Consider the following 23623-nt stretch of genomic DNA (forward strand, 5'->3'; position numbering starts at 1 on the left):
CCTGCCACTGCAGGAGATGTAGGCGACACAGTTTTGATCCCTGGGTTAGAAATATTCCCTGGAGCAGGAAATGGCAACCCACTCTGGTATTCTTGCCTGGAGAATTCCTTGGACAGAGGAGCCTGGCAGCCTACAGTCCATAAGGCCACAAAGAGTCGGATATGACTGAGCACACACACACATAGGTACTCTGACAGATATTTTCATAAGAACCTCTTCAAACCTCTTCTTCCATTCATAAATATTTAAAAATATAGCTTCCAATCTTGAGGTATAGAATTCCAAGGTTTTTTTTTTTTTTTTTTAATATGGCTGCTTCAGATGTAAGAGAGGTGCTTTTCCTTCTGTTTCAGAAGCACGAACAATGAAAGGTAAATAAAGGATTTCACCTAACATGGAACTCACTCATCTGAATGGCAGTTTATTTAGGACAATGTTATCATTCCATAATAACAGAGTCATTTGCCATGAAGAATGCTACAAGATTTTGTTTAGTATATCTTATTTCATAAATATTTTAAATCTAAGTTACGATAGCTTGAAGTATTAACCTACATGGTTTAGCAAGTATGAGCACACATTGGTAATTTGTAAATTACAACTTTTAAGGACATAAAGGATTTCAGTTTTTGGAGAAAGAACATAGTTTATAATAAAGTTTCAAGTTTTGCCAAGAAAAATTAAAGCAACTTTTGATTAATTAGTTATCATCACATGAGGAGTGGTTTAGTTAAAGGTCACATAATTTACTCTCCATTTTCAACTTATGATATGACACTTTGAGGCAAATTCATATAGTTAAGAATGATAACATATTGGGAAAGCATGTAGCAATATTATCTTATTATGCTCCTAGACATTTATTATCTTCTTTAAACATGTTCTCCTATATTTTATTACTTAAATAAAAATTTTAACTCGAGGGTGGGATGATTTGGGAGAATGGCATTGAAACATGTATAATATCTATATGAAACAAATTGCCAGTCCAGGTTTGATGCATGATACTGGATGCTTGGGGTTGGTGCACTGAGATGACCCAGAGGGATGGTACAGGGAGGAAGAAGGTGGGGGGTTCAGGATGGGGAACACGTGTATATCTGTGGCGGATTCATGTTGATATGTGGCAAAACCAATACAATATTGTAAAGTAATTAACCTGAAATTAAAATAAATTTATATTAAAAAATATGAATATTATTTTGCAAGTGCATTCATATAATTTTAGAAATAATATTTTTATTTTCTTCCTTTCAATAAATTACTGGCTTTGTTTTTTTACCAGTATATTTTTTCCAATTTTTTATTTATAAGATTTACCTTTTAACCTTTTATAATTATAAAGGTTAGTAATATTAAATACATTTGTAATGTGTGCAATCATTACCACTATCCATTTCCATAATACATTTCATTTTGTAAAACTGAAATTCTCTGCCTGTTAAACAATAATTGTATTGATATATTTTCCCCTTTCCCCATTCCCTGAGAACCATCATTCTGCTTTCTGTTTCTTATACTAATTATACAATGTGTATCCATATTGTAGTATATTTCAAAATTTCCATCCTTTTTAAGGCTGAATTACATTCCATTGTGTGTATATGCAACATCTTGATTATGCATTTCTCCAAGTATAAATATTTGCGTTGCTTCTATGTTTTAGCAGTTGTGAATACTGTTGCCATAAACATGGGTGTGCAAATATCTCTTTAAGACCCACTTTCAATTCTATTGAGTATATACCCAGACATAGAATTCTTGGATCATATTGTAATTCTATTTTTAATCTTTCAGGGGACTGCTGCCCCGATTTTCAAAATAACTATACCATTTAACTTTCCTTCCAGTAGTGCACAAGTATTTCAGTTTCTCCATATCCTCACCAACACTTGTTGTTCTCTGTTCTCTTGATAGGAACCATTCTCATGCATGTGAGGTGACATCTCATTGTAGTTTTAATTTTCATTTCCCTAAATATTAGTGTTGTTGAACATCTTTTAATGTTCTTATTGACCATTTGTATAATATATCTTCTTTGGAAATGTCTGTTCAAATCTTTTGACCATTTTAAAATTAGATTGTTTTTATTGTTGTTTTTGAATTTCAGCTGTGTATAATCTAAACATTAATTCCTTATCAGATATAAATTTTGCAGACATTTTCTCCCTTTGTACGGATTATCTTTTTACTCTATGGAGAGTGTCTTTTGATGCATACATTAAAAAATTTTCGTGAAGTCCCTTTGTCTATTTTTTTCTTTTACCACTTTGTGCCTTTGGTGTCATATCCAATAAATCACTGCCAAATCCAGTGTTGTGAGGATTTTGTTATATGTTTCTTTTAAGAACTTGATTGTTTTAGATCCTACATTTAGGTCTTTGATTTTTAAATTAATTTTGAATTCTTGTGTATGGTAATGCTAAGTAATTTCCATTTCAAAAATATAGCTGATTGAAGTTCATTCCAAGTGAATTACTGTTTTAAGGACATTTGCTTTAATTACTTTTTTGGAATCCAAACTATTCACATAAAGAATATAGTCTAGTCAATATTATTTCTTATCGTTGAGTAATACTGAAAAATAAGGAAAAGGGTAAAAGGTAGTTTTCCTTGTAATTCTATACTAGAATTTTATATAGACTGGGAAGGAATTATGGCTTTTAAAAAGCCTCCTTCATTGTTGGGAGTCACTTGTTTAGAATATTGAAAGTCAGTATTAAAATATATGTTCATTGTAGCAGCAACTACCAGAAATAATAAAATTTGAATAAATATGTGTATTAACTTATGGGTTTTGGCCTTTGGGGAAAGAGTTAGAAAAATACATTTGTGCAAAGGTATAGGTTTACTTAGGAGATGAGCACTAGATATGTGGGTTATAGTAATAAAAGGATATTCAAATGAATCAAAGTATTTAAAAGAAAAAAGAAATGGAACAACACCAATTTTCATATTTCCACTTGAAGCTATAAATGATGAAAAACTATATTGAAATAAATATATGAATGTTTATATATATATTTAACATGATTTATATCTTTCTAGTGCTGTTTCAGTCATGTCCAACTCTTTGTGACCCCGTGAACTATAGCCCACCAGCCCACCAGATAATGATATCTAAAAGATATAATAATGAAACCAATAATATCCACTAATATGCCAGTATTGATACCAATGATATCTTTTAGATATCATTATTTCAGAGATTAAAAACTGATTGTTAATCTGGTTGGTATCATTATTTGGTTGGCATCATTATTTGATTGGTTAACCTCATTTTTATCATTATTTCAGAGATCAAAATCTGGTTGTTTAATTTTACATATTTTCATTGTTGAACCAAGAGCATTATTGATAATTGATTAAAGTGACAACTTTAATGATTTATGTTTACAGTTAATGTAAAAGTAGATACTTAAATTTTTTAAAACATATTTAGGGATTTTACTTATAGGAGAAAAAGTCAATAAACATATTCAAGACTTCAAAGAGCCTCAACTATCAATTTCAGACACATCAACCTAATAGTGGTTACTGTAATGAACTCTTCTGTTTTTATATACTGCTTTTAAAAAATATAGTATAAAACAATTTCCAAAAGTTTGATTATTTTTTTAACTCTGTGTCTTCTGACATGTGATTCTTGAATAAAGATTGTGTGTGCATAGCTTTCTCTTAGGTAGGGTTATATCTAGCTCTTCCACTTTGTAGCCTTCTAGATTTCTAACATATACTTGACATGCTCAAACTTATTTTATAAAATGGTATTTTGCTATGAGAGGAAATCAGGAGGCTTTAGACTCTAAAATTGTTATTACTCAATACAATGTGTATTTTTACACATATAAACCAAGACACATTTATTCAAGGTGATAAGGGTCTTCCATTTACAGCATTTTACTTCCAAAGTCACCCTAATCATTAGCATCCTGTTTGTAAAATAAGAGAGAACATAGATAATCATTTTTTAGAAATTGGCATGTAGGGAAATATGTCACTTCTGCCCACATCTCATTGGCTATAATATCATTTTTATGATCACTTATCTGCATGGGATACTTGGGTGCTTAGGAATATGATCTATCTCCATGTATAGAAAAAGGAAATCAATTGGGATGAGCAAGTATCAATTCTTATGTCTCCCTTTATTTTTTCTCACCTCATACTTCACACTGCAACATAAACACTGTAATATCTTCTATCATACTGATAAAAATAATAGCAATAATGGTAGCAATAAAACACTCTTTAAATACTCTAATATAATGCCATTTCTTCCCAGAGATCCTATAGTTTCAATATTATTCAAATTTACAAATGTGAAAATAGAAGAACTGATAAGAAGGTAAATTGTCAAATGTTAACAAAACTATTACTGCAGGGAATTTGAGTCAAGATTATTTATTTTCAGCATATGTAAACTGATATTATTTAACACAGAGATTTGGGGAAAAGTTTGGTTTAAATTTTCTGAATCAGTTTTCTTATCTTCATAATGTGGAAAATATATATATTTTAGAGTTAGTGAATATGTATATTAGGCTGTGCCTGGAAATGGCAAAACTAGTTTTTAATGCAGAGTGTCAATCACAATTTTAACCACAATGACATTCTTGCTTTCACTTTCTTCTGTTGTAGAATCAACTGTGATACTCTTTGTATCATAACTATTGACACTGAACTTTCAATGTTATAACTCCATAACTTCGTTTTGTATGCATGAAATACTTTTTAAATGTAGTGTTTTAAGGTGTGGAACTAAAGATAATATAGTAAATTTTGAGATTATCATTTAATAATGCTTGCAAATGAGATAAAAGACTTGCTCTCCTTCTCTTACTTAGCTGTATTCCCATCCTGAAGAGGATGAAAACTTTAATTGATATTAAGGATAAGGAATAATTTTAGCAGAAATGAACCTTGCTCATGATGAATCTATATGAAGCAAAATGTCTTAAAAGAAATAAGAAAGAAGAGTTTAGTAAAAGTTTGGTGAAGCATTCATAAAGATGGGTCTTTTATTTAGATCTCTTCATAAAACATTTAATTGGTTCCAACCGCTCTTCTGGTAAGGATTTAAATCTTTAATATAGTTCTATGTCTTATTTCATTTAGACTCCATCTACCTCTAGAATATTATTGCTCATTAGTTTCACTTATTTCCCATGTTCTGGTCATGTAATTATTTTTACCTTTCTAAGGTCACTTCTGTGTAAGATATTTGTACAAAGTTGGTGAAAAGTAATCTCACATGAGTATGTACCTTAATACTCAAATGCCATTTTGAATATTTAGCTCAAATGCCATTTTGTCAAAGAAACCTTGATTTATTTATCAGATTACATTATTGAATATTATTGTGTCTAACATTTGTCTCTGATTCTAAACTTTAGCACTTACCAGAATAGGAAACTATGTATTTATATATGACTATTGAACTAATGCCTTTCTCCTATCAAACTTGGGTTTTATCGGAGCAGGGACTGTGATTTTCTCAGTGTATTCCCAGCTCTTAATGTTCTAAATGGTACATGGCAGAGTTTTGGAAATACTGCTAAGTAAATAGGTGAATCTCAAAAATATTTTTGTAGATTTTACCTTCCTAATAGTTTCCCCCATTGTTTTTCAATGTCCTTTTCCAACAAAATTCACAAAAAAAGTGGCATTGTTTTTTTGTGATTGTACTTTAGAATACTGTTCACGTTGAATCATGGTTGAGTAACATTTCTTGGAGTTGGGCAATATGATCCAAGTTAGTCAGCTGTGTAAACTACCAAGAATGTTGTTCAGTCACCCAGTCGTGTCAGACTCTTTTGTCACCCTGTGGGCTGCATGTGCTAGGCCTCCCGGTCCTTCACTGTCTCCTGAAGTTTGTCCAAGTTCATGTCCATTGCATTGGTGATGCCATCCAGCTATCTCATCCTCAGACTCCCTCTTCTTCTGCCCACAATGTTTCCCAGCATCAGGGACTTTTCCAGTGAGTTGGCTGTTCGCATCCGTTACCAAAATACCAGAGCTTCAGCATCAGTCTTTCCAATGACTATTCAAGGTTGATTGCCTTTAAGATTGACTGGTTTGATCTCTTTGCTGTCCAGGGAGTCTCGGGAATCTTCTCTAACACCACAGCTTGAAGGCACCGGTTCTTTGGCGTTCTGCCTTTTTTACGGTCCAGCTCTCACAACCGTACATGACCACTGGGAAGGCCATAGCCTTGACTTTCCAGACCTTTGTTGGCAGAGTGATCACTCTGTTTTTCAACACACTGTCTAGGTATGTCATAGCTTTACTACCAAGAGGCAGTAATCCTATTTCACAGCTGCAGTCACCATCCACAGTGATTTTAGAGCCCAAGAAGAGGAAATCTATTACTGCTTCTACATTTCCCCCTTCTATTTGCCATGAATTAATAGAGCCAGGTGCCATGATCTTAGTTTTTTTCTTTGTTTGTTTTATTGATATTTAGCTTTAAGCTGGCTTTTTCACTCTCCTCCTTTATCCTCATCAAGAGGTTCTTTAGTTCCTCTTCACTTTCTGCCATTAGAGTGGTATCATCTGCATATCTAAGGTTGTTGATGTTTCTCCTGCCTATCTTGATTCCAGCTTATAACTCATTCACCCCAGCATTTCTCATGATGTGCTCAGCATTTAAGTTAAATAAACAGGGTACCATCAGACAGCCCTATTGTACTACTTTCTTAATCCTGAATCAATCAGTTTTTCCATACAGGGTTCTAATTGTTGCTTCTTGAACTGCATACAGGTTTTTCAGGAGACAAGTAAGATGGTCTGATATTCACATCTCTTTAAGAGCTTTCAACAGTTTATTATGATCCACGTAGTCAAATATTTCAGCATAGTTGATGAAAGAGAGGTAGATGATTTTCTGGAATTCCCTAGCTTTCTCTATGATACAGCAAGTGTTGGCAATTTGATTTCTTATTCCTCTGCCTTTTATCTCAGTCATGCTATGTAAGGCCACAGAAGATGGATGGGTAATAGTGAAGAGTTTTGACAAAAAGTGATCCACATAGTATTGTTTCCTTGAGAACTCCATGAGCAGTATAAAAATGTAAAATGATAGGATACTGAAAGTGGAACTCCCCAGGTTGGTAGGTGCCCAATATGCCACTGGATATCAGTGGATAAATAATGCCAAAAAGAATGAAGGGATGGAGCCAAAGTAAAAACAATACCCAGTTGTGGATGTGACTGGTGATAGAAGCAAGGTCCGATGCTGTAAAGAGCAATATTGCATAGGAACCTGGAATGTCAGGTCCATGAATCAAGGCAAATTGGAAGTGGTCAAACAGGAGATGCCAAGAGTGAACGTCGACATTCTAGGAATCAGCGAACTAAAATGGACTGGAATGAGTGAATTTAACTCAGATGACCATTATATCTACTACTGCGGGCAGGAATCCCTTAGAAGAAATGGAGTAGCCATCATAATCAATAAAAGAGTCCAAAATGCAGTACTCAGATGCAGTCTCAGAAATGACAGAATGATCTCTGTTCGTTTCCAAGGCAAGCCATTCAATATCACAGTAATCCAAGTCAATGCTCCAACCAGTAATGCTGAAGAAGCTGAAGTTGAACGGTTCTATGAAGACCTAACAGACCTTTTAGAACTAACACCCCAAAAAGATGTCCTTTTCATTATAGGGGACTGAAATGCAAAAGTAGGAAGTCAAGAAACACCTGGAGTAACAGGCAAATTTGGCCTTGGAATACAGAATGAAGCAGGGCAAAGACTAATAGAGTTTTGCCAAGACAATGCACTGGTTATAGCAAACACCCTCTTCCAACAACACAAGAGAAGACTCTACACATGGACATCACCAGATGGTCAACACTGAAATCAGATTGATTATATTCTTTGCAGCTGAAGCTGAAGAAGCACTATACAGTCAGCAAAACCAAGACCGGGAGCTGACTGTGGCTCAGATCATAAACTCCTTATTGACAAATTCAGACTGAAATTGAATAAAATAGGTAAAACCAATAGACCATTCAGGTATGACCTAAATCAAATCCCTTGTGATTATACAGTGGAAGTGAGAAATAGATTTAAGGGCCTAGATCTGATAGACAGAGTGCCTGATGAACTATGGACTGAGGTTTGTGACATTGTACAGGAGACAGGGATCAAAAAGAAATGGAAAAAAGCAAAATGGCTGTCTGTGGAGGCCTTACAAACAGCTGTGAAAACAACAGAAGCAAAAAAGCAAAAAGCAAAGGAGAAAAGGAAAGATATAAGCATCTCAATGCAGAGTTCCAAAGAATAGCAAGAAGAGATAAGAAAGCCTTCCTCTGCAATCAATACAAAGAAATAGAGGAAAAGAACAGAATGGGAAAGACTGGAGATCTTTTTCAGAAAATTAGAGATACCAAGGGAACATTTTATGCAAAAATGGGCTCGATAAAGGACAGAAATGGTATGGACCTAAGAGAAGCAGAAGATATTAAGAAGACGTGGCAAGATTACACAGAAGAACTATACAAAAAAGATCTTCATGACCCAGATAATCACGATGGTGTGATCACTCACCTAGAGCCAGACATCCTGGAATGTGAAGTCAGGTGGGCCTTAGAAAGCATCACTATGAACAAAGCTAGTGGTGGTGATGGAATTCCAATTAAGCTCTTTCAAATCCTGAAAGATGATGCTGTGAAAGTGCTGCACTCAATATGCCAGCAAATTTGGAACACTCAGCAGTGGCCACAGGACTGGAAAAAGTCAGTTTTCATTCCAATCCCAAAGAAAGGCAATGCCAAAGAATGCTCAAACTACCACACAATTGTACTCATCTCACACACTAGTCAAGTAATGCTCCAAATTCTCCAAGCCAGGCTTCAGCAATACGTGAACCGTGAACTCCCTGATGTTCAAGCTGGTTTTAGAAAAGGCAGAGGAACCAGAGATCAAATTGCCAACATCTGCTGGATCATGGAAAAAGCAAGAGAGTTCCAGAAAAACATCTATTTCTGCTTTATTGACTATGCCAAAGGCTTTGTGTGGATCACAATAAACTGTGGAAAATTCTGAAAGCAATGGGAATACCAGACCACCTAACCTGCATCTTGAGAAACCTATATGCAGGTCCAGAAGAAACCGTTAGAACAGGACATGGAAAAACAGACAGGTTCCAAATAGGAAATAGAGTAAGTCAAGGCTGTATATTGTCACCCTGCTTATTTAACTTATATGCAGTGTACATCATGAGAAACTTTGGGCAGGAAGAACCACAAGCTGGAATCAGGATTGCTGGGAGAAATATCAGTAACCTCAGATATGCAAATGACACCACCTTTATGGCAGAAAGTGAAGAGGAACTAAAAGGTTCTTGATGAAAGTGAAAGAGGAGAGTGAAAAAGTTGGCTTAAAGCTCAACATTTAGAAAACTAAAATCATGGCATCTGGAAACAGTGGAAACAGTGTCAGCCTTTAGATTTGGGAGCTCCAAAATCACTTCAGATGGTGACTGCAGCCATGAAATCAAAAGACGCTTACTCCTTGGAAGGAAAGTTATGACCAACCTTGATAGCATATTCAAAAGCAGAGACATTACTTTGCCAACAATGGTCCAACTAGTCAAGGCTATATTTTCCATTGGTGATCTACGGATGTGAGAGTTGGACTGTGAAGAAAGCTGAGCGCTGAAGAATTGATGCTTTTGAACTGTGGTGTTGGAGAAGACTCTTGAGAGTCCCTTGGACTGCAAGGAGATGCAACCAGTCCATTCTAAAGATCAGTCCTGGGTGTTCTTTGGAAGGAATGATGCTAAAGCTGAAACTCGAGTACTTTGGTCACCTCATGCGAAGGGTTGACTCTTTGGAAAAGACTCTGATGCTGGGAGGGATTGAGGGCAGAATGTAAAGGGGATGACAGAGAATGAGATGGCTGGATGGCATCACCGACTTGATGGACATGAGTCTGAGTGAATTCCGGGAGTTGGTGATGGACAGGGAGGCCTGGCGTGCTGCAGTTCATGGGGTCAGAAAGAGTCGGACACAACTGAATGACTGAACTGAACTGAACTGATCTACTGGAGGAGGAAATGGCAAATCAACTCAATATACTTGCTGTGACAACCTCATGATCTGCATAAAAAGTCAAAAAGATATGATTCCTAAATATGAGTACCCCAGGTCAGAAAGTGTCCAATATGCTACTGGGGAAGAGTGGAAGAGAACTGCTAATAGCCCCAGGAAAAATGAAGTGACTGGGCCAAGGCACAAACGACACTCAATTGTGGATGTGTCTGGTGATGATAGTAAAATCTAATGCTGCATTGAACAGTATTGAATAAGAAACTGGAACATTAGGTCCATGATTCAAGGTAAATTGGATGTGGTCAGGCAAGAGATGGTAAGAATAGCCATCTTAGAAATCAGTGAACTAAAATGCACAGGAATGGGCAAATTTAATTCAGATGACCTTTATATCTACTATTGTGGGCAAGACTCCCATAGGAGAAATGAGTAGCCCTCATAATCAACAAAAGAGCCTTAAATGCAGTACTTGGATGCAACCTCAAAAACAACAGAATAATATTGGTTTGTTTCCAAGGCAAGCCATTCAACATCATAGTAATTCTAATCTATGCCCTGCCACCAGTGAAAAAGAAGCTAAAGTTGATCAGTTCTATGAAAAAATTGCCTAGAACTAACATCAAAAAAAGTTGTCCTATTCATCTTTTATTGCAATTGGATCTTTTATCCTGTCTTTGATTGGGATTTGAATGCAAAATTAGAACTTCAAGAGATACTCCAAGGCAAGTTTGGCCTTGGAGTACAAAATAAAGCAGAGCAAAGACTAACTGAATTCTGCCAAGAGGATGAACTGGTCATAGCAAACACCTCTTTCAACAACCAAAGGGACAACTTTACACATGAACATCACCAAATGCTCAGTTCCAATTTGATTACATTCAAACTTTTTTTTATTACATTCAAAAAAAGAATATTAAATGATTATTTGTATTACTTTAAAATAGATGTTTAAGATTAAGGCAAAGTTATATTAATTACATATTTTCAGAGAATAGGAATTTTAACATACCAAAACTAATTTTACATAAAATAGAAATATTTAATGGCTAACTTTTCCATTTCCAATGTAATGGTGAAAAAACAATCTCATCACCTTGCTTATCACTAGACTCGCAACTTTTGGAACATGATGCAAGTTATATAAAACATTTAAAAGGTTTACATAATCATAGAATGTTTCTGTGCTTCTGTGGCTTCTCTTAAAATCACTTTTGTGGTTATTGAAATGAAAGCCAATGAGAACTACTGTTTTTTGAGAAGACACAAATAAGAAACAAATCATTTATCAAATCCTCTGGTAGCAAGATTAACAAACATAATTATGTGCCAGATTTTCATCTCTAACCTAAGCCCCAGTGAACATTTACTTTGAAGGAGCCAATGATAAATTCAAAGGGAGGAAAGAATCCATAAGGTGAGAAAAAAAGATCAACATCTGGCTCCAAGTCTTCCTGTATGCAAATATCCAACCAATTACGCAGACTGAGCAATTGAGAATTGAGTTTACAATCTCATTGCAAATTTTTAAAGAACTCCATACTTCAGTCCTTTCATTTTTATGTGAGTTAATCTATGTTCATGTTCAAACCTGTCCTCTGAATTCTTCAGAGCTGATTTATTTTTCTAAAGTCATATGTGCCTCAGGCAGCATCCAGCTATCAGGTCTCTGCACACCTAGGAGCTAATTGGTGGAACTGCTTTCCATAAAATATTCATTACAGAAACTATTTTTAAAGTTAATTTCAAAACTATTTCTCTTTTCATTTTAATCTCAAATATTGCCACTGAAATTTTATGTGATATCTTTACCTACAGACAAACCCAAAAGGTATTGCATGTTATGAACTTCCTTAAAGGTAGTGTGACTTCACTGTCAGTGGCTCACTACTCTAGACTGCAGTTTGACTTTATTGAAAGTTGATAGGAGTCACCAATCCCAGAAGACAGTATGAGAACTTATAAATTCATTTTCTTTAAAGCACTTTGATGTTTCCATGTATAATGTGTTCTGTTTTCTTTAAATCTTTTGGTCTTGGGAAAAAAAAAAATCCACACATACACACACAGTTTGATACTGCTATACAAAAGAAAAGCAGATCTATTTTCTTTAATTTTGTTTTTGTTTATAAGTGATTGTATAATTTTATACTTCTAAAAATATTTCAAAAAATAGCATGGAATTTCAGGGATCTTGAAATTCACTCTAAATAGTTTCTATCATTCAAGGAAGCAAAGAAAGCATGTCCCCAAATCCTGCTGCTGCTGCTGCTGCTATGTCGTGTCAGTCGTGTACGACTCTGTGCGACCCCATAGACGGAAGCCCACCAGGCTCCTCTGTCCCTGGGGTTCTCCAGGCAAGAACACTGGAGTGGGCTGCCATTTCCTTCTCCAATGCATGAAAGTGAAAAGTGGAAGTGAAGTCGCTCAGTCATGTCCGACTTTTAGCGACCCCATGGACTGTAGCCTACCAGGCTCCTCCGTCCATGGGGTTTCCCAGGCAAGAGTACTGGAGTGGGGTGCCATTGCCTTCTCCACCCCAAATCGTAGCTCTAATAAAATTTACTTAATATTTAAAACAGAATTAGAATAATAGCAGTATAGTATCATAGTATTAATAAGATAATTAAATTGGGTAATAATATATTTTAAATTCTTCTAAAAAGTAGACTTTCATTAAATATTGCCAATTTCAACTTTAGTATGTTTTTACTGTGAACTTCAGGATTGTATGTGGGCCTACATCAGAATAATTTTTCTTTAATAAAATATCATATTATGAAAGACCTGTTCAATTCTTCTGTAGTCAGTGCCATCTATAAATATAAAAATAATTAATTAAATGTAATGTGCATGCATTCCATACCGTTGGTGTCATATATATCATTTAAAGGATTTTGGGATAGAAATCCTTTAAAGCATGCTGTTTTCACAAAAGTAAAATCCTATTTTCAAAGAAAATAAACACGGAGAAAAAATATATGTATGGTTAAATTTAATGTGCATAACTAATTGAATGTTGTTCTAATAGGCAACAAAATTTAAGTCTTGAAAATGGATACTTTATGCCACACTGATAATAATATCAATGAATATGTTTTCTCGATAATTTTATGCTGATTTTTTCTCTTGTGTCTCAAATGAAAAGAAGATATGCGCAATAAGCAGAATTATAAAATTATTCTGTCTCCAAGAGATTATAGAACATGAACAGACCAGTTTTCCATAAGCTTGCTTCACTTGAACTAAAAATATATAACTTGTGGGTTTATTGACTAACTAATAATTAGAATCAATCATTTGCCTTTAAATAGTTATGACCAACCTAGATAGTATATTCAAAAACAGAGACATTACTTTGCCGACTAAGGTCCGTCTAGTCAAGGCTATGGTTTTTCCTGTGGTCATGTATGGATGTGAGAGTTGGACTGTGAAGAAGGCTGAGTGCCGAAGAATTAATGCTTTTGAACTGTGGTGTTGGAGAAGACTCTTGAGAGTCCCTTGGACTGCAAGGAGATCCAACCAGTCCATTCTGAAGGAGATCAGCCCTGGGATTTCTTTGGAAGGAATGATGCTAAAGCTGAAGCTCCAGTACTTTGGCCACCTTATGTGAAGAGTTGACTCACTGGAAAAGACTCTGATACTGGGAAGGATTGGGGGCAGGAGGAGAAGGGGACGACTGAGGATGAGATGGCTGGATGGCATCACTGACTCGATGGGTGTGAGTCTGAGTGAACTCCGGGAGATGGTGATGGACAGGGATACCTGGTGTGCTGTGATTCACGGGGTCGCAAAGAGTTAGACACGACTGAGAGACTGAACTGAATTGAACGGATGTAGACTTCATTGTTGGAATGGACATCTTACTGATATTGACATTGCATTTACACTGCATCTCTCATCACTAGCAATTTGCATTTTGGATGATTTCTTACAATTCATTTTATGCACACACACACACGTATGGATATGTATATTTTTACTCAGGAGTTGGACCCAGAAATTTGTTTTTTGACAGGGACCTGTTTTAAACGTGATTCTCATGCATGTTAAAATATCAGGTTTACTGCTTTAAAAAATGCACCTCTTTTGTATTTATTCATCTGTTTGTATTTTTGCATATCTTAATTCCTCTCATAACTCCTTTAGTCCATCTGAGAATAATTTTATTCAGCCTGAAGAACTGGTATTTTGATAGTGTTATTCTACTGGTGACCAGTTATTTTAGCTTTTGTCTGAGGATATCATTACTTGGGTTTAATTTTGAGGCATGTTTTTAGCTGGGTATAAAATTATAAATTTGTAGATTTAGTGAGGGGAGTTCAGTGTCTGAATTGAATTAACAAATGCTTTTGGTGAGAAAACAGTCAGTGATAATGTGCTTAGGTTAAAATTTTAAACACTAATTCAGATCCATTTTAATACTGCAAATATGATTTGTAAGATTTCTCATATAAAAAATATGTTACAACAGGGATGGTGTTCTTTTTTATTCATTCCAATCAGCAAATGGAGTTCCATTTACAATGATAATTAATATAACTGAGGTAAATGGATTTCTATATTAAAAAGATATTCTAAGAATGAAAGTAGCAATTCATAAAGGAGCTAAATTTCTAAACCTCATATTATTACTATTATAGAATGATGCAAATTCCATTTTTTATTCGTTCTGCTTAATTATTGAGACCATTTCAATCAAATGTGTTTTTCTAAGTTAATACGGAAAAGATTTTGAGGATATCCAAAATCTATAAGATAATGACAATTGAAGTATTTAATAAACCAAGTAAAGGAGTAAAAATTATAATCAAGGAATTCATCTTATTGATAAAGGATAAATGGATTCTTTATACCAAAATGCCTCTTCAGGAGCCAAAGTAATTAATAAAAATTTATCAATTCATGTTATCATTGCAAAACAAAATAAGGCAGAAGACTGTTTAAAATTATGTAATTAATTTTGCTACAATAAGAAAAAATATAATTGGCATCATAGTCATTGAAATGCAATATGCAATGTGTATATATATATATATATATGAGCAAAATGGAACATATATATGGGTGCTCTCTCTACACACATATACACACACACACACACACACACAAAATCTGAAGTGAGTAGAGTAGGGGAAAAAATGAATTATGACATGATATTCTATACCAAGCCACATTATGATTCACAGCAATAGTATTGAAAAGTGTATCTTTGTGGATACTCCTTGGCCAAAATGACATTATAAAATCTTAGATAGAATCTTATGATTCTATTTTTCTTCTGCCCTTATAAACGGAATGATTTCTGAAGCAGATTTGTCTTTGGCTAGAATATCCTCCATAATATCACATTGTGATGGACATGGAAATGCACTAACTATATTTCTCCTCAAAGAACTACTTGTTACCTCAGTTGTTAGCAGACAGCCTACAGGTTTCAGCTCCAGCATAATATTTAATATACCTTATCTGCAGAGAATCACATTAAAGGACATATACTAACGAGAGCAGAAAACAGCCAATGAATAGTTGAGGTATGGGTGCAAAAACCTTGCTACTTGGACCCAATGTGGGTTTCCTCTAATGGGTTATATATGCTCCAGCTATCCCCATATAAATTTGACCAAGCCTTTGTTGAGCCAACATTGCAGTTAAACTTTTCTCTCTGCCTTTTTTCTCCATCTTTTCCATAGATGTTTATCATTAGGAAACATCCTGTATGCCAAACTCTATCTCAGTGCCTGCTTCTGAAAATCACAAGCTATGTCATGTAGATCCCACTGTGATACTGCAGAAACCAAAGTACAGATAGGAAAGGATATGGTAGCAGTGCATACTAGGTATCACAAGTTTCCAGATATTCTGCCTAAATAGAAAACATGAGGCTATGTTTTATCTGTGCTGTGCTGTGCTTACTCACTCCATCATGTCTGACTCTCTGTGGCACCATGGATTGTAGCTCACCAGACTCCTCTGTCAATGGGGATTCTCCAAGCAAGAATACTGGAGTGGGTTGCCATGCCCTCCTCCAGGGGATCTTCCCAACCCATGGATTGAATTCAGGTCTCCTACAATGCAGGAAGATTCTTTACTGTCTGAGCCAGGAAAGCCCAAGAATACTGGAGTGAGTAGCCTATCCCTTCTCCAGGGTATCTTCCCCACCCAGCAATTGAACTGGGGTCTCCTGCATTGTAGGTGGATTCTTTACCAGCTGAGCTACCACGGAAGCCATTATTAGATACTGGTAATTGAAATCAGCCTATTATCCACATTTATATTAGAAAAGCAGATTTGAGTACTAAACAAGTGAAAAGAGTAAGAAAAGCAGAACTAGATATATTTGCTTTAGATACACATTGAATCTAGGCATATAAAATTTTTGTTTGAGGAAAAATTTTTAAAAAACAAGCAAAAAATACAGCACTGATAACAAGATTTAAATTTTAAGAAACCTATGTAGAATTATTGATGCTCGACCTCAGCCCTCAAAACTATTTTTTCCTACCCTCTCAACTTCAATAAGTAAACCCCATAAGCATCTTAATTTAACTTACTTTAATTATCAAAAAAAGTGTTTATAAATACCTGACATTGTCTTATTTATTTACTTGGTACAAAATGTAAGCTCAGGGACCTTAGCATCATATGTATCACTATATCTTCATATAATGATAAAAAAGAAGTTCCTAGCACACAGAAGATGATTCAGCACAGTAAAGACAAAGAGATCTTTAAAAACGGGCCAAACAGAAGACTAAGAAGAAAACACAAATGAAAATATGCACATTAAAAGATGGTCAGTTTTATTAGTAATCAGGGAAATTACTTAATATAAATGTTGTCATGGAAACAGCAAATATTTATGAAGGAATGCATCAGTGGGAACAGTCACATTCTGCTGATGTGAATATAAATTGACACACTTCATTGGAAAGCAGTTAGCCTACCCTAGCACATTTGAACTTATGCATACTCAATGATCTTGAGATCTTTTTTCTTGGCCTATAAACTTGTATTTTTTTTCTCCAAAAGATGTGTAAAATCATTCCACAAAAATAATATGTAGAATTGCAATAATGTGAGGAACACAAACAGCCCTCAGCAGAAGTATGGACATTTTGGGTTTTTCAAACAAAACCTGACAACTGTGAAAATAGATGACAATTACATGTATAAGGAAGGATAATTATGATAAACAAAATATAAAGTAGAAAAAAATGGAATGGAAAAATGCACAATGAATTATTCAATTAATATCCTGTTCAAAATGTGCTAAATTAAGCAAGCTATTTTTTTCAGGGGTATATACATTTGTGATGAACTGTAAATGAATTTTAGATAAACATCACATTAGGACAGTGGTTATTTCAAGCAGTAAAGAAGAATAGTGCAATAGAGATGGAGTCCACAAAGGGCTCTACATTTATTAGTAATGTCTGCTTCTTGGGCAGGGTAGATTGTTCATTAGAGGACATTTTATATTTTTCATAATATAGATAATTAAAGATGAAATTACTACCTAACCTTCTGTAAAAACATGGAAAGACTTATTTCACAAAAAAGATATGTAAATAACAATACACATGCAAAATGTAAAAGATTCTGAATAAGTATTCTTTCTGAAGCATTTTGAATATTTAGTGAAAAATAAATCTAAAAGTTATTTATTAAAATTGATGTCTATATTTTTTATCTATACTATAATTTTATAGAAATAATATCTATGAAGTCAGGAATATGGAAAATAGAATGAATACACCATTCGTGTAATAAATGCTATTCCATCATCAATGGCAAATAGAAGTCATTTTTATACTATATTATAAAGTCTAAAAATTAGAGCGCAGAGAAACCTCTAATCATGTATATATTTGTAGTGAAGCACTGAGATAAAACTCTGAACTTATATAGTTAAACATTCTAATGAGGGAAAGAAAAGATAATGATGTATAAGACCAATATCAGAATAAAACAGGAAGTGCTAAAGAGAGATTTTGAGAGTTAATGAAAAAGAACCATGTTGTTGCCAGAAAGCTTCATTGTGTGAGTAATAAATCTCTGCATATCCTACTGCTAAGTGTGTCATAAATTCTGACCTCTTAACTAATTTTTTAGTGGAAAATCCATTCAGTATTTTTGGCATTATCACAACAGTATTAGTGAATACATTATTTTCACCCCTATCAGGGGAGACTAGAATGTGGTTCATATTCCCATGGAAAGGACAAAGTATACACCAATTGTCTTCCTTTTGCCTGTGTTAACCTTCTATCCTTCCATCACAGTTTTGTCTGAAGGGAATTAGACTGCTCATACATTACAAAGAGCATCATATTGGCCTACTGTTTTGATGACAGCATGTTAATAATATGAGATAAAAAGATTGGCTAGTTGTTGTTGTTCAGTTGCTCAATCACATCTGACTCTTTGCAACCCCATGAACTGCAGCATGTCAGGCTTCCCTGTCCTACACTATCTCCCAAAGTCTGCTCAAACTCATGTCCATTGAGTTGATGATGCCATCCAACAATCTCATCCTCTGTCTCCCGCTTCACCTCCTGCTCTCAATCTTTACTGGCATCAGGGTCTTTCCCAATGAGTCAGCTCTTTGAATCAGGTAGCCAAAAGTATTGGAGCTTTAGCTTCAGCATCAATCCTTCCAATGAATATTCAGGGTTGGTTTCCTTTAAGATTGACTAGTTTGATCTCCTTGCTGTCCAAGGAATGAACTCTCAAGGGTCTTATCTAGCACAACATTTTGAAAGCATCAGTTCTTCAGTGCTCAGCCTTCTTTATGGCCCAACTCTCAAATCCATACATGACTACTGGAAAAACCATAGGTCTGACTATATGGAACTTTGTCAGCAAAGTTATGTCTCTGCTTTTTTATATGCTGTCTAGGTTTGTCATAACTTTTCTTCCAAGGAGCAACATCTTTTAATTTCACGGCTGTAGTCACCATCCACAGTGATTTTGGAGTGAAATAAAATAAAATCTGTTACTGTTTCCATTTTTTTGCCATCTATTTTCTATGAAGTGATGGGACTGGATGACATGATCTTAGTTTTTTGAATGTTGAGTTTCAAGCCAGCTTTTATACTCCTTTTACCTTCATCAAGATTATCTTTAGGAGGCAGTCCCAAGATGGTGGAGGAATAGGATGGGGAGACTACTTTCCGCCCACAAATTCATCAAACGATCATTTAAATGTTAAGAAACTTCCACAAAACAACTTCTGAATGCTGGCGGAGGACAACAGGCACCCAGAGAGGCAGCCCATTCTCTTCAAAAGGAGGCAGGACAAAATATAAAAGACAAAAGACAGGCTGCCCAAAGACATGCCAAACCCATAGACATCCCAAAACTCACTACTGGGTATTTCATTACTCTCCAGCAAGAAGAGATCCAGCTCCACCTACCAGAACACAGATGCAAGCTCCCACAACAAGGAAACCTTGACAAGTCACTAGTCCAACCCCACCCACAGGGAGCAGGTTCCACAATAAAGAGGAACCATGAACTTCCAGCCTACAGAAAAGGCATCCCAAACACAGTAATCTAAACAAAATGAAAAGGCAGAAAAATATTCAGCAGGTAAAGGAACATGATTAATGCCCACCAAACCAAATGCAAGAGGAGGAGATAGAGAGTCTACCTGAAAAAGAATTCAGAATAATGATAGTACAAATGATCCAAAATCTTGAAAAAAAAATGGATTTACTGATAAGACAAGGATTGAAAAGATACAAGAAATGTTTAACAAGGACCTAGAAGAAATAAAGAAAAGTCAATCAATAATGAATAATACAATAACTGAGATCCAAAGCACTCTGGAGGGAACCAACAGTAGAATAACTCAGGCAAGATGATAGTATAAGTGAGGCTGAAGATACAATGGTGGAAATAAATGAAGCAGAGAAGAAAAAATACTTTTAAAAATGAGGACAACCTCAGAGACCTCTAGGACAATGTTAAATGCCCCAACATTCGAATCATAGGAGTCCCAGAATAAGAAGACAAAAAGAACGGCATGAGAAAATGCTTGAGGAGATAATAGTTGAAAACTTGGCTAAAATGGGGAGGGGAATAGCCACCAAGTTCCCAGAAATCCAGAGCTACAAACAGGATAACCCAAGGCAAAACATCCCAAGACACGTATTAATCAAACTAACAAAGATCAAGCACAATGAGCAAATATTAAAATCAGAAAGGGAAAAGCAACAAATAACACACAAGGGGATCCTCATAAGAATAACAGCTGATCTTTCAATAAAAACTCTTCAGGCCAGAAAGGAATGGCAAGACACACTTAAGTGTTGAAAGAGAAAAACCTGCAACCAAGATTACTATACTCAGCAAGGATCTCATTCAGATATGAAGAAGAAATGAAAAGCTTTACAAACAAAAGCAGAGAGAATTCAGCACCACCCAACCAGCTCTTCAACAAATGCTAAAGGATCTTCTCTAAACAGGAAACACAGAAAAGGTCTAAAAACTCGAATCCAATACAACAAAGTAAACTGCAATGGGATCATAATTATCAATAATTACCTTAAATGTAAATGGGTCGAATGCCCCAACCAAAAGAAAAAGACAGGATGAATGGATAAAAAACCAAGACTCTTATATATGCTGTCTTCAAGAGACCCACCTCAAACCAAGGGACACATACAGACTGAAAATGAAAGGCTGGAAAAATATATTTCATGCAAATGGAGGCCAAAAGAAAGCAGGAGTAGAAATACTCATATCAGATAAAATAGACTTTGAAATAAAGACAATGTAAAAAGACAAATAAGGACACTACATAATTAACTATTTCTCACTTCTACTGTATAATCATAAGGGATTTGATTTAGGTCATACCTGAATGGTCTAAAGGTTTTCCCTACTTTCTTCAATTTAAGTCTGAATTTGGCCATAAGAAGTTCATGGTCTGAGCCACAGTCAGCTCCCAGTCTTGTTTTGCTGACTGTATAGAGCTTCTCCATCTTTGGCTGCAAAGAATATAAACAATCTGATTTTGGTGTTGACCATCTGGTGATGTCCATGTGTAGAGTCTTCTCTTGTGTTGTTGGAAGAGGGTGTTTGCTATGACCAGTGTGTTCTCTTGGCAAAACTCTATTAGCCTTTGCCCTGCTTCATTCCATATTCCAAGGCCAAATTTACCTGTTACTCAAGGTGTCTCTTGACTTCCTACTTTTGCATTCCAGTCCCCTATAATGAAAAGGACCTCTTTTTTTGGATGTTAGTTCCAAAAGGTCTTGTAGGTCTTCATAGAACCGTTCAACTTCAGTTTCTTCATCATTATAGATTGGGGCATAGACTAGGATTACTGTGATATTGAATGGTTTGCCTTGGAAACTAACAGAGATCATTCTGTCATTTTTGAGATTCTTCCCAAGTACTGCATTTCAGGCTCTTTTGTTGACCATGATGGCTACTCCATTTCTTCTAAGGGATTCCTGCACACAGTAGTAGATGTAATGGTCATCTGAGTTAAATTCACCTATTCCACTCCATTTTAGTTCCTTCATTCCAAGAATGTTGATGTTCACTCTTGCCATCTCTTGTTTGACTACTTCCAATTTGCCTTGATTCAAGGACCTAACATTCCAGCTTCCTATGCAATATTCCTCTTTACAGCATCGGACCTTGCTTCTATCACCAATCACATCCACAACTGGGTATTGTTTTTGTTTTGACTCCATCCCTTCATTCTGTCTGGAGTTATTTCTCCACTGATCTCCAGTAACATATTGGGCACCTACCGACCTGGGGAGTTCCTCTTTCAGTATTGAATCATTTTGCCTTTTCATACTGTTCATGGGGTTCTCAAGGCAGGAATACTGAAGTGGTTTGCCATTCCCTTCTTCAGTGGACCACATTCTGTAAGACCTCTCCACCATGACCCGTCTGTCTAATCTAAATCAAATTATTTATGCTTATACAGTGGAAGTGAGAAATAGATTTAAGGGACTAGATCTGATAGACAGAGTTCCTAAAACACTATGGATGGAAGTTCGGGACATTGTTCAGGAGACAGAGATCGAGATCATCCCCATGGAAAAGAAATGCAAAAAAGCAAAATGGCTGTCTGGAGAAGCCTTACACATAGCTGTGAATAGAAGAGAAGCAAAAAGCAAAGGAGAAAAGGAAAGATATAAGCATCTCAATGCAGAGTTCCTAAGAATAGCAAGAAAAGATAAGAAAGCCTTCCTTAGTGATCAATGCAAAGAAATAGAGGAAAACAACAAAGTGGGAAAGACTAGAGATCTCTTCCAAAAAATGAGAAATACCAAGAAAATGTTTCACACAAAGATGGGCTCGATAAAGGACAGAAAGTGTATGGACCTAACAGAAGCAAAAGATATTAAGAAGGGGTGGCAAGAATACACAGAAGAACTGTACAAAAAAGATCTTCACGACCAAGATAATCATGACGGTGTGATTACTCACATAGAGCCAGACATCCTAGAATGTGAAGTCAAGTGGGCCTTAGGAAGCATCATTATGAAAAAAGCTAGTGGAGGTGATGGAATTCCAGTTGAGCTATTTCAAATCCTAAAAGATGATGATGTGAAAGTGCTGCACTCAATATGTCAGCACATGTGGAAAACTCAGCAGTGGTCACAGGACTGGAAAGGGTCAGTTTTCATTCCAATCCCAAAGAAAGGCAATGCCAAAGAATGCTCAAAGTACAAAACAATCGGACTCATCTCACATGCTAGTCAAGTAATACTCCAAATTCTCCAAGCCAGGCCTCAGCAATACATGAACCATGAACTTCCAGATGTTCAAAATGGTTTTAAAAAAGGCCGAAGAACCACAGATCAAATTGCCAACATCCACTGGATCATAGATAAAGCAAGAGAGTTCCAGAAAAACATCTATTTCTGTTTTATTGACTATGCCAAAGCCTTTGACTGTGTGGATCACAATAAACAGTGGAAAATTCTGAAAGAGATGGGATTACCAGACCACTTGACAAATCTCTTGAGAAACCTATATGTAGGTCAGGAAGCAACAGTTAGAACTAGCTATGGAATAGTAGTTCATTTCAGTCCAGTTCAGTCACTCAGTCATGTCCGACCCTTTGCGACCCCAAGAACTTCACCACACCAGGCCTCCCTGTCAATCACCAACACGCGGAGTTCACTCAAACTCACGTCCATCGAGTCAGTGATGCCATCCAGCCATCTCTTCCTTTGTCATCGCCTTCTCCTCCTGCCCCCAATTTCCCCCAACATCAGAGTCTTTTCCAATGAGTCAACTCTTAGCATGAGGTGGCCAAAATACTGGAGTTTCAGCTTTAGCATCAGTACTTCCAAAGAACACCCAGGACTGATCTCCTTTAGAATGGACAGGTTGGATGTCCTTGCAATCCGAAGACTCTCAAGAGTCTTCTCCAACACCACAGTTCAAAAGCATCAATTCTTCAGCCTTCAGATTTTTTCACAGTCCAACTCCCACATCCATACGTGACCACTGGAAAAACCATAGCCTTGACTAGAATGACCTTTGTCGGCAAAGTAATGTCTCTGATTTTGAATATGTTGTCTAGGTTGGT

The sequence above is a fragment of the Capra hircus genome, chromosome 3, assembly GCF_001704415.2.
Source record: "Capra hircus breed San Clemente chromosome 3, ASM170441v1, whole genome shotgun sequence".
In the NCBI taxonomy this organism is placed as follows: domain Eukaryota; kingdom Metazoa; phylum Chordata; class Mammalia; order Artiodactyla; family Bovidae; genus Capra; species Capra hircus.